This window comes from Gracilinanus agilis, chromosome 4 (assembly GCF_016433145.1).
Source record: "Gracilinanus agilis isolate LMUSP501 chromosome 4, AgileGrace, whole genome shotgun sequence".
Lineage (NCBI taxonomy): Eukaryota > Metazoa > Chordata > Mammalia > Didelphimorphia > Didelphidae > Gracilinanus > Gracilinanus agilis.
Genome location: NC_058133.1, coordinates 404,377,692 through 404,391,211, shown reverse-complemented (window position 1 = coordinate 404,391,211; position 13,520 = coordinate 404,377,692). Strand labels below are relative to the sequence as shown.

The following is a 13,520-nucleotide window of genomic DNA, read 5'->3' as shown; positions in this document are numbered from 1 at the left end:
AGAGAATCTGACTGTAAAACCTTTTTTGGTGACCTTGAGTAGAACACCTAACCTGAAGGAAACAAAATTTCTTATCTTTAAAAGGAAAGGGTTGGGCTAGAGCTATGGTCTTAGATCTAACCAATTGGAAAAACATTGATTGCTCATGGGTAGGATGAGCTAACATAATAAAAATGACCATTCTACCCAAATTAATTTACTTATTTAGTGCCATACCTATCAAACTACCAAAAACCTTTTTTACTGCATTAGAAAAACTATAACAAAGTTTATTTGGAAGAACAAAAGTCCAAGCTTTTTTGGATGTGCATATCATCAGTAAAAATATTTGAGCACACATTCCTAATATGTATATAATGTTAATCAATGAACATTAAGTCTTCACTGTGTACCAGGAACTGTGCTAAATTCTAGGTATAGAAAGAAAGGCAAAATATAATTTCTGCTTTCAAGGAACTCAGTCTGTACTACTATGCTAATGATTATGTATAATTCAAAACAAAAAAATAGAAATAAAAAAATAAAATGAGCATGAAATAATAGTAGATCTCAGAGCCAATAGAAAACCACTGGAGTTTATTGAGTAGGAGAGAGATGGTAGGAAAATTCTGTGGACAAATGCATGTAGGATGGATTTTAGGGTTGGGACAAACTGACACAAGAGGATAGATTGCAATAGTTCAGGTGAGAGGTAATGAGGACATGAACTATTGGGGTGGCTGTGTGAGTAGAAAGAAGGGATTTATGAATCTGAGTGTCCAGAAGAATGGTGGTATATCCTCAATAGTAATAGTGAAGTTTGGGGGCAAAGGGGAAATATAAAGAAATCTGTGTGTGATATGATGCAATCCATTCATGCTTAGTCATCTTGTGTGATTCACTCTCCTATTCAGAATGAAATCAACTTAGATTATCTAGTTTAAGTGCTAGTTTGTGGGACCATGAATTTGTGTTTAAGTGTTTATTTTTTAAAAATCATGTTTCCCATGTGTACTTAGTATTATATTTTGCACCCTTGACTATTTGGCAGTTATGATGATCTGTATTGGTCACTGCTATAAAACAATAAATTCACAGAACATTAAAAAAAGTCTACCCTGGATAAATCTTATTGTTCACAGATGATCCAGATGATCCTTTGGGAAAGGAGCAGCAGCTTCAAGGATGTATTTTACCTTTTGAATTTGATTTAAGCAAATGTAAAACTTGTGTAACTTCCTCAAAACCTTTACTTATTGCACTAATAAACATGATTAAAAAAATTAACACTTAAACACAAATTTGTGGTCCTACAAACTAGCATTTAAACTAGATAATCTAAGTTGATCTGCCTCTTTGGACCCACAGTAGCTATTATTTTTCCAAAAATCAATTAGAATCAATATATCAAATCATCAATTCCATTGTGTGAATAATGGATCACAATAAATGAGTCCCTCTTTTCAGAGCTTTTCCTGGCTTCTTTACAAATATGATCTAGCCTGGATTAAAAAAAAATAACAGGAATTTCTCCAAAGTCAGTGGTCCAAAATACTAAGTATGGTTACATATTCTACATGATCTTTAGTCACTATTTCCATTTTTAGTCAGTATTTATTCAGATTACTTTCTTCAATTCATCATGCAGAACAAACGTGAAAATTCTGCCTATGCCTATAAGAACACTGGACAAGGCACCCTTGAAGAAAGCTTTGCCATTCTCATATTTAGCAATCTTCCTCCAGCAGTCAAGTGCCCCAGTGTACATGATATCAGTTTCTTTGTCCTCAAATTACATTATCATTCCCTGCTTCATTGTATCAGAGATAGGAAAGCACACTGGCTACAGCAGCCACTATTTGTGCAGCCATTCAGCTTCCCCTAGTGTCACTGTTCTTAGAATCTGGAAGCATACCTTTTGCTGTATCATAGATTCCAAAGTAGGCTACTATCTAGATAATAATACCCTGCACAGTGTCACTGGAACCTGGACACAAGCCTCGAATTCCATCAGAATTGGTGATTTCCACCAGGCAAGTCTCCCAGGTCTTTGAATTCTCTTTTCAGTTCCAGATTTCCCAACATCTTTTACCAATTGGGTTTTCAAAAAATCCAACAAGTAGACAAAGCAGCTGCACCATCAGAGGCAAAATTACCAGCAAAATACCTCTAAAATTGTGTGTGCTTGTCCTCACCTCCCCAAAATACCTGCTTGTTCTTATCCATAAAGGCAAAGTTAAGAGCCTGGGTGGGGAAATAATCTGATGGCATTTGCTAAGTTGCCCCACCAGAAGGAATGCATTCCTTGTTCCTTTGGAATTCAGACTATCCATTCTGCCTTAGTATCTTCAGCAAACTGTTTGCATACTGAACCTGCCATAGTTCCTGGATTCTTTCAATGGGGGCCATCCCAACCTAGAAGGGTTAGCAGGGGGGAATACCCCTAGCCAGGAAGTCTTTGGAGAAGGGAATTGGCTTGTTCCATCATGATTACAGAGTGGGCAGGTGGTGGAGTTGGAAGCCGAGAGCCAGTGTGAAGGGTCTCAAAACTGGGGAACATTCTGCTACCTGCCTAGCCCCTATATCTAGCCCATAGTAATTTAAGGAAGGTAGGCTGAACTTCTCTTTCCTTAGGAGAGGGATCTTCTAGGCAAAGAAACTCCTACCAATGTGGGTCAATGCCTTTTCTGCAACTTATAACCTTAGAAAGTTGGCCAAAGCACCAAGAGGCTAAGCGACTTACTCAGGGTCATGTAGGCAGGATGTGTCAGAGGACAGACTTACACCCAATTAATTCTGACTTTTGAAGACTTTTGTGGCCAATTGCCAAATAGTAGATACTTAAATGTTATTGAATGAAATGTGTCAAGAGGGAGATTTGTAATGGGGGTAGAGAAGTAATGATTTGTAGGAAAAAAGAAAAGTTTTGAAATAGCCCTTGTGAGAAGTGGGCAAAAAAGTAAATGTATGAGAATGAAAATTTGGTGTCTAATAGTGAGGCTCCATGAAGGAAAACTTCTATGAGGGGGATGCTTTGACCACTATTGGAAAAGACATTCTTTATATCCTAGCAGCCCTAAAAGATATGGAACACTTTATGAAGTGAAATAAGAAGACAGTACAGCATATAGGAATGGGCTTTGGTGTGGTATATTCTCAGTTCAATTCAAAACAATATTCCATAGAAAAGTCAAAACAAAAACCTCTAGTATTTAGAGCTGAAAGAATTAGGAAGTTATTATAGTAGTTCTGGTGAGAGATGATGAGGGATCTGGGTCCAGATGTGAGCAGAAAGAAGGGGACAACAAATGTGAGATATACTGTGGAGAGAGGATTAGCAAAATTTAGTAATTAGTTGGGATTGCTTTCGAAAGAAAGGGAAGTGTCAAGCATGACTCTAATGCATGAAATCTTGAATGTTCCCTTTTTTAAAAATGAGTTTCCATTGTCCATCAAGAAGAGGTTCAGGACTGTGGGAGGAGAAACAGAGAAGAAAAACAACTGCTTGAACACATGGGCTGTTGGGGATATTATTGGGGATGTATTTGCTAAACAATAACTCTAGTCCAACTATCAATAATATGGAATTAGGTCTTGATCAATGATATATGTAGAACCCAGTGAAATTGTGCATTGGCTAAGGGGGGGCCAGGGGGATTTGGGGGAGAGGGAAAGAACATGAAACATATAACTAGGGGAAAATATTCAAAATTAAAATTAAAAAAAAAAAAAAAAGAAGAGGTTCAGGGACAACTTGTAGCTGAATAAATTGCCCTGTGTTTAAATCTAAATATAGTCACCAAACAGTCTCAGCAATGAACAAATTGGAACCTATTTGCACACTTTTTTTTTTTTTAACCTTACCTTCTGTCTTAGAATCGATATTGGTTCTGAGCCAGAAAAGCGATAAGGGCTAGGTAATTGAAGTTAAGTGACTTGCCCAGGGTCACTAAAGTAAGAAGTGTCTGGGTTCAAATTTGAACCTGATTCCAGGTGTGGCAGCCAATCCACTGAGCCAAGCAGCTGTCCCCTATTTGCATACATTTGATAATTTGTTATTTTGAGAAGAAAACAGTCAAGCCTTGAATATAGAACTTGGAACTCCCCCCCACAGGCAAAGTGATCAGAATTAGATGGAACACAATCACGTCCCCTATATTAACTATTCAAGGGAACAGAGAGGTATACTTCCAGCCTGGTATGATCTCTTTGAAGAGAGCAGAGTGACCTTCAACCCCAATCTCCTTCCTGTTCCTCTTCTTGGCAAGAAAAAAAGTTTCTTTTGTAAAAGATGGCAGGGGGTGGGGGTGGGAGTGCTGTATTTCTGTCTGCTGAAAATTCCTTTTCATGACTTACCTTTGCTCATTCATTCAACAAACATTTGTGTCTATGATGTACAAGACTTAAAAAGATGAAAACTGACCTAGTCTTAGCTTTCATGGCTCAGACAAAAGAAGCAGGATATCGCTGTAGGGGAATGGTTCAAGAGGGTGGTGGGTGGCGGGGCAGGGTGGGGCTTCCTCAGAGACCAGAGATGGGGAGGGGGTAGAGTTTGTCTCTGGAAGCTCTGTTTCAGAGACCTGAGAAACCTTTTAGCATGTTAGAGTTCTGATTACTAACATCACAGATAAGAAGAACAAAGGCTAATAAAACTTTTCTGAGGGAAGGAAAAAATGTTTGCTAGCTTTGGGGAATCAAAATTGAGGGGAGCGACGATCTCTAGGGGCAAGATCTCTAAAGAGCGATTTTTGTACAGCAGCAGTTAAAGAGTAGAGAGGAGTAAAAAATAGGAGGCATGGCTATTTGTGGCTGCTACTGACTCAGCCTTTGGGGCTTCTGGGACTGAGTCATCTGTTTATCTTCTATCACTCTGCTCTAGAATCCAATCTAGGCCATGGCATCAAATCTGTGTCCCCAAATGAGAGTTGTTTATCTAAAATCACTGACCTGTTTTCATGCACTCTTCTTACTGGTTGTGAATGGAATCAGTGTGCCAGCAGGCAGTTCTCCACAGAGTCCTAGTGGGATCCCCCTGGCTCCAGGGCTTGGGGCTAACCTTAACCGGTAGCCATCAGAGCCAGTCAATAAAAGTTCAGAGGTTATTTCAAATTAGAACTCCATGAGATGGTTAAAGGACTGGAGACTATTAATTCCTACAGCCCTCCTTCTTTTTCATTTTGAACCATTCTGAAGATTCCCATCTTTCTGGATATTTTCAGTTCAACAATTCCATCTGAGTTCATTTATTTTTAAAATTATTTATTTATTTAGAATGTTTTTCCATGGTTACACATGATTTATCCCACACCTCTTCCCTCCCCCCTCCCAAAGCTGACAAGCAGTTCCACTGGGTTATACATGTATCATTGTTAAAAACCTATTTCCATGTTATTCATATTTGTAGTAGAAACTCCATTCATATTCCCATCAAACTACATGATTGATCCTATCTTTTTCTTCTGCGTTTCGGCTCTCACAGTTCTTTCTCTGGATGTGAATAGTGTTCTTTCTCATAAGTCCCTCAGAGTTGTCCTGGGTCATTGCATTGCTGCTAGTACAGAAGTCCATTACATTCTATTCTACCACAGTGTATCAGTTCTCTGAGTACAATGTTCTTCTGGCTCTGCTCCTTTTGCTCTGCATCAATTCCTGGAAGTCTTTCACTTCCAGGAATTGATGCAGAGCAAAAGGAGCAGAATCTTTTTTTGGAAAGACCCCCAGGAATAGATGCAGAGCAAAAGGAGCAGAACCCTTTCTATGCCATAGCAAAAAGACTCATAAAGTGCAAAAGGATAGGTAAGGAATGAAAGCAAAAGAGATGTCACCAGAATTCACCATCACAAAAACAAAAATGTTTGATAAAAATTGTTTCTCCGAAATTGTTCTCAAAAAAATTATGAGTATATACATTTAAATTATAAGCCTAGCTATAAGTTACAAATTTGCTCCTCTATTATTTTGGCAATATCCTATAGATTTGACATGTAGTGCATGCATTTCCATTATATTTGATATAAAATGTTATTTTTTATCATTTTCTCTTTGACTTAATCATTTTTAATAAAATAATTGTTTTAGTTTCCAAGTAGAGCTATATATTTTATTAATTGTAATTATTAAATCATTTGATTTCATTATGATCCATAAATATAACATACAAAATTTTTGTTTCTCATATATCTGTCTTCTCTGTGGCTTAAGGTGTGATGATTTTTTAATTACTTCTCATGTATGATGAAATACAGTCTTTATTTTTCATTAAATTATCTTCATATGCCTATTAAATCTAATTTGACTAATATTTAATTTCTATTGTCTTTCTTTTTATTGAATTTATCATTTTAATATTGGAGTTTTATAATTTCCCACTTATTATTTTTCAGATCATAGATTTTAGAGCTCAAAAAAGACCTCAGAGGCAATCAAGATAATCCTCTGATTTTAGAAATGAGGAGACTGAGGCACAGAGAAGTTATATGAATTGCCCTGGGTCATAAAACTAGTAAATCTATGAGATGGGATTTGAACCAAGTCAGTACTTTACCATACCATGCTGCCTCTTTTTAGCTATGTCTTCCTGCTTAACTGAGGGTTTCTTTTGTTATTCTACTAAAGAATTATACATATATATGAATATACACATATATATATACTATAAATGATCTCACTTTTATAGAACCCTTCTGGTGATTCAAAAGAAGTCCTTGTTTATTTTTTTCAATGCTTTCTGGTTTGATTTCACCTTTTTTCAGATATAATTAGTGTCATTTAAGACTTAATTGCAAATAGAATGTTGTTAAGCAAGTTTTTTAAATCTAGATTTTTTTTCATTTTATTGTAGAGTTTAGTCCATTTACATTTACTATTATAATCACTGGGTTTTTCTTTCCTTCAGTCATTCTCTTGTAAAAGAATATTTTTTTTCTATTATTAACTTAAAACAAAACCACTCTAAATAAATACCCTTAGATATCAATCGCTATGCAGGGTTTTGTTTTTTTTTAACTTAGGTTCCCCTGCATTTAAGCTTCATCTTCCTTTGTCCCTTCCCCATGCTGCTAAGGCTATATTGTAAGGGTTCTACTTTTTAACAACTGGTTTGTCTTGATTTGAGAAATATTAATTGTTTTAAGTACCTTGGGATTATGAGACTATTTTGATACTCAAAGATTTCTTCAAGATATATGTATCTTTATAATGTCTTCAAAGTTTGAGTGCTTCCCAAATGTTTCCATTTCATCTTCAAAATTTAATTCTTAAGCACGTCCCCATTTTGCCTTGGATAATTTTCTTTGTAGAATTGTATTTATTTTTATTTTTTTATTTTAATCCAGTATATCATAAATAATATTTCCTTGAAATCTTTGAAATCTATTTTTCAAAAATCTAGTTGAATTTCAGGTTATACCAAGGGTTACCTCTCTTTCTGAATGGCAAATCATATAATTATATACTTCCTTCCAAATTTCCCATCATTTTTAGTTTAGCAACCAGTTTCTCTTTATTGAGAAGAATTATGTGGGAAATAGAGGTTCCTTTTGATATTCCTTCATCTTTTGAGTATGAAATTATCATTAGAGCAAATCAAGAATATATTTATTTTTCTGTTTTTGGCAGACACTACTCTAGCAAATGTATTAATAAATAAAGTCTCATCCCCCTCCCTCAAAACTATATCAAGCCCTGGCACAACCTCCAGGAATTGATGCAGAATGAAAGGAGCAGAAACAGGAGAACATTGTACACAGAGACTGATACACTGTGGTACAATCAAATGTAATGGATTTCTCTACTAGCAGCAATGCAATGACCCAGGACAATTCTGAGGGACTTATGAGAAAGAACGCTATCTACATCCAGAGAAAGAACTGTGGGAGCAGAAACACAGAAGGAAAACAACTGCTTGATCATATGGGTCAATATGATTGGGGACGTAGACTCTAAACTATCACCCTAATGCAAATATGAATAATATGGAAATAGGTCTTGATCAATGACACATGTAAAACCTGGTGGAATTGCTCACTGGCTATGGGAGGGGGGTAGGAGGAGGGGAGGGAAGGAACATGAATCATGTAACCATAGAAAAATATTCTAAATTAATTAAATAAAAAATTTCAAATAAAAAAATGAAAAAATTATATCAAGCTTCTAGCTTTACATGATTCCTAAACTTCTTGATTATTTCCTCCTTTTCAGAGGTAATATACTCTCACATCAATACTACTTATTTTTTCACCTTCCATTGATCCTGTCTCAACTCTATCTGCCATGTCTGCAAGAATTTAATATGATAATATTTATAAAGCACTGAGCACAGTCCCTGGCACATAGTAGGTCCTTGGTAAGTAATATGTTCTCTTCCCTTCATCTCTGGTCTCTATATTCTATCCAGTAAATATAATTTATTAAAATATATGGCTACAGGCAACTTACTGTCTCCTTTAATTAATTCTGTTCCTTATGAATAATACATGCCCTTTCAAAAACCATATTGCACTCATGGTTCCTATCCCACTTAGTTTCAATTATTCCAGTAAGGTCAAATTTGTTTCCTTCCATTAGAATCTCTAGCTCATGGCATTTGCCCCTTATAATTTGAACATATTTGTGTGTGTATACATAAATACATGCATACATGTATATATATATTATATATATATATATACCTACTACTGTGTTGGCTGTTTTTTGATGTTCTAGGATGGGCCTGATGTAGTCTTGCCCTCTGGTAGTTTATATTCAATTCTGAAATGAACTGAGACACTTGTAAGTCTATTAATAAAATGAGTTTTACTAAGTTGTTAAAAAAAAAAAAAGGGATATTCAACAAAGATATGCACCAAAAATGGATATCCTGAGTTGATTCAAACAGCTAAGTTGAGCTCCCTTCTCCAAGCTGCCCATTGTGGTCCATCAGAGAACATTTGTTTTATACTCCGGTGACCAGGAAGTTCATATTGACATGATTAAGCCAACTTTTAGTTCCAGCTAAAAAACATTCCTCTTGGTTATATTTTTCTATTTACATTCTAGAATAAAAGAGTGCATGAATGAGCGATTGGAGAAAGCTTTTTAATGTTTCAACAACAACAACAAAAAGGAGCATGGATCTGGCTTTTCTATGTCAAGATCCTCCTTCATTTCAAATTATTTTCAGTGTGTTCATTTGTAGTTAGTAATGATTATGGATGGGTGTGGGCAGGTTTATTTAAGTGAAAATACTTTTAGGAACTCTTAACCATAAAAATCTATTCTTTTCACTAAGCCTTATTATTTAAAAAAACATCCCTCAGTCAAGGGCTACCTATATAGGTGGCAGATTCCCTTTTCCAGGGATAAACTGGAGCTGATCCATATTGGCTTGCAAGACACTATTGTTAAATGTTTACTTTCTTTTGTTAAATTTTATTTATTTTTAAAATATTTTTCCATGGTTACATGATTCATTTTCTCTCCTTCCCATCTTCCCTCCCTGCTCCCAGGGTTGATAAGCAATTCTACTGGGTTAGCATGTTTACTTTCAAAATAAGCAAATGTTACAAATTGGGGCTTGATTTATCATTTTTATTTGTCCTAACTTCAGGAAATGATGAAGAAATGTTAGTAATTTTGATTAAACTTAAAACTATGGCATTTAACCCCCCCCCAAAGAGCCAATTATTAAACATTAATCAGCACATTGCTAGTTCCTTATACCTGAAAGTCTTTGAGCAGGATCTGGATGGTCATTTAAGAGAAATATATTGTATTTCTTTAAGGTTGTTCTAGATGGGCCAGTGAAGACTTTTCCAGTTTTCAAATACTATGATTCTATGATTTTCAGGCAGTGAAGAGTCTTTTTTTTTTTTAAACCCTTACCTTCCATTTTAGAATCAATACTATATTGGTCCCAAGACAGGAGAGTGGTAAGGGCCAGGCAATTGGGGTTTAGTGACTTTTCCAGAGTTACATAAAGTGTCTGAGGCCAGGTCTGAACCTGGGACCTCCCCATCTCTAGGTCTGGCTCTCAATCCACTGAGCCACCTCACTGTCACAATGAATAGTCTTTTAAACTAGGTAAGACCATAGAAGAAATCAAGTAAAAAGGATATCATCTCTTTTTGATAGACTATTGCCATTTTATACTTGGATTCTCAATAATGAGAGTGACAACGCACTTAATATCTCCAATGCCAGTGGACCAGAAGGGTAATATTTTGTAAATTTAGCATGGCCGGAACTCATCATTAAGAAGATAATGTATATATTCTTTTCCTGCTCATATATTAAAATATTTCATCATTTCACAAAGGTAAGAATGTCATAGAATGTCCTATCAAGAAGGTTGAGATAATGAGAAAATAACCACCAAATAAAATTAAAAACACCAAAGCTTATCAGCATAGATTCTCTCTTGGACCTCATATCATTGTTTTTCTAATCATTTGCTATCTCCTCCTTCATTTAACTTGACTTTATATTGACTTTTTAAAAAAATATAGACTTTTGATATATGTATATATTAGATGAAGAAACTCAATAGTTTCATATATCAACAATATAGAAATCCTATGAAGTTATACATGAAGTTTTTATATAAATTGTTTTTTTGAGGGATTATGTAGCAAATGAGCAATCCTGAAAATGTTTACTAAGGACATTTGCTTCCTGTAGTTAAATAATGTTTTAGCGTCCCCTAGTGCCAAATTTCTTTTCTATCCATCTATCTACTAAATAAAGTTTTAGACTGACATATTAGTACACATATCTTAGATAGACACTATTCCTATTAGCCCCAATTAACTAGAATCAGAATTGAATAGGAAGAGAATAAAAATTCTAAATTGCTTTTAGGATAGTATGCAGTACTTTTTTAGATTGGTATGAAACTTTGGAAGAGTTTCCTTTAATACCACCTATCTTTTAACATTGTAAACATTTTTAGCTACCAATTAAAATAAAAATTTAATTTCTTTCATCTATATAATTGCAATAGTCATATAATTAAAGTTTTATTTCTGAATCCATAAGACACTAGCCATTATTTGGAAATAGCCAGTCATTAAATTCATCATTATCTGAAGAGATTGGAGTTAAGTAGTGTTTACAATGGGTTTCATTTTTCTTTTTTTTTTTTTTGCTTTGGATTGCTAAAGATAAAATATAAAGATATCATCATGATTTGAAATCAACTGTCTTCTTTGATTACTATATTATAAATTGCATTCTTTTGACTCACTAGAATCTATTTTCATGTTACTTTTTTCTTCTTCAAGCTTATCTAATTAATAATAATTATTATTGTCAATAATTTATTGAGAAGTAGCATGGCATAGTGCATAGAGAGCTGCCTTCAGTCAGGAAAACCTAGAATCAGAGGATTACTAACTAAGGAACCCTAGGCAATTCTAAGAGAATAAATTGCAGAACAAGTGCTAACATTCATTAGTCAAGTTGGCATTTATTCACTAGGTGTTTTCCATACAACTGAAATCATAGGACTAAATAGAGATAAATTTTAATTAATAATGACCCTCTGGTTGCCATTATCAATTAAAGCATAAAATACAGAGATATATGGTCAACAAAAGTGTTTACCACTATGAAGGAAGATATACCACAAAAAATAACTATCCTAACTATCTACCGAGGAAAAACAAACTATGTAAATATTTACTTTCATATTACGTTAAACATTTAGATGAACAAACAGGAAATTATAGTCTACTTGACCAGAAGCAAGAAAATGGATAATGAGTTTCTGAATACAGATCACAAAGCTTCATAGAAGCAGTATAGATTTGTAAGGAAAATTTAAACTCTTTGGAGATCTATCTATTGCTGATATAACTCTTTTAGTAATAGAGCATCTGATAAATTCTTGACTTTCCTTCCTTATAATTTAATATTTCAAAAATTTAGAGGAAATGCTGAATGAGATTATTTTTGAAACCTGATTTTTTTTTAAAAGGACAAACTGATGGGTGAAGTGGAAATCATGAGGATGTAACCATGCCGTCTTAGAGATGGTAATGATCACAAGAAAAATAACTAGGCAAGGTGGGGAGAGCTATGAAATCAGTTGTAAGAACTGTATTTTAAAAGTTCAAAGAAAGGAAACTGATAGTAAAAAAGGTGGACCTTTGTTTCCGGAAGAAGTTTAGAATACAACATACACATAACAATATAACAATACTTATATATGGATATGGATAACCAGAATGATGTCATCCACAAACAGGTGCATCTGAAGGATTTGACTATATATAATCTTTCTTCAACTTGGACTTTGTGCTAGATCTTCTCTATCACAGCGGCTAACATTATTTCATAAAATAATAAAAAGTAATAGAGGTCAAGTCTGTAAAAGATTGATGTGCTATCCAACTAAGTAACATCTTCCCAAGTCCATTTATAGAGGAAACTGAGAAGAGGACAAGTAGATCTAACATGGAGCAGATGAGTCAACAACTTTATAATGGTCTTGTTTCATTATCAGTGACAATGTAACCACTACATTCAGATCCTAACTTCCCAATATCTGAAACAGAAATAGCACACGAGAAAATTAATTCAGACCAGTTGAACCAGACAAAGAAAATATGTGGTGAAGTTAATTACACAAAATTAGAATAGGGGAAATGGGACTAGAGAACAGTTCATTTAAAAAAAAAAAAGATCTTGGAATTTTATTGGCTTGTAAGGTCAAAATGAAACAAGAGTATTATATGACAGTTAAAAAGGCTTAGCCTATATGAATAGAAATAGAGTTTCCAGAACAAAAAGGATGATAGTCTCACTCTGTTATGCTCTAGTCTAACCACATTTAGAGTGTTGGGTTCCATTCTAGGGAAGACTTTTTTAGGAGCTGCCAAGCATAAGAGGGATTCGAACTATAGAAAAGCAGACAGATAAGCAGAATCAGTTATCCAAAAGTGGAAAGGGCTGCTTCTGGAGGGTTCTTCCTTACTGGAGGCATTCCAGCACATACTTTATGGCCTCTTGTTAGAATTATTACAGAGGTAAGATACATAGGTGCTTAAAAAAATGTCTTTTGATGTAGATAGTTTAGATAGCCTCTAAGGTCCTTCCCCATTCTGTGCTGATTCCAAATTTTTCTTTTTCCATTCTTTCCTTTTTCATAGGCATCAACACAGACAAGAAGTCTACCGTTTCTTATTTCTTAATTTTTACTCTAACTGAACAAGGCCCATAAAACGAAACAAAATAAGAACGTTTACAATCTCGGTCTAAGAAACTAATCTTATGATAGAATTAAGACTTTAAGAGTTGCCCTTCCTTAAACCAGCATCCTACGTCGACTACAAATCCCAGCATGCAGTGCTCCTGCCCAAGGGCCGCTAAGGGGTCCAGAATGCAATTGACCTCTGCTCCCCGCCCCCACTCTCCCACCTCCCACTCAGAATGGCGGGATCTGTAGTTTGTGAGCAGATTTTTGAGAACTCCTTGAGTCGTCTGTGTAGCCTTTTCTGTTTCCGGTTTCCGAAAGAAAAGCCACGGCTATCCATCCGTGACGTCTAACTCTTGCGACTCCCGAG

General features: G+C 35.0%; 1 pseudogene; it reads right to left on the bottom strand.

The window, feature by feature from the left end:
• Positions 1-1,597: 1,597 nt before the first annotated feature.
• LOC123245709 lies at positions 1,598-8,252 on the bottom strand (annotated as a pseudogene).
• Positions 8,253-13,520: the final 5,268 nt, after the last annotated feature.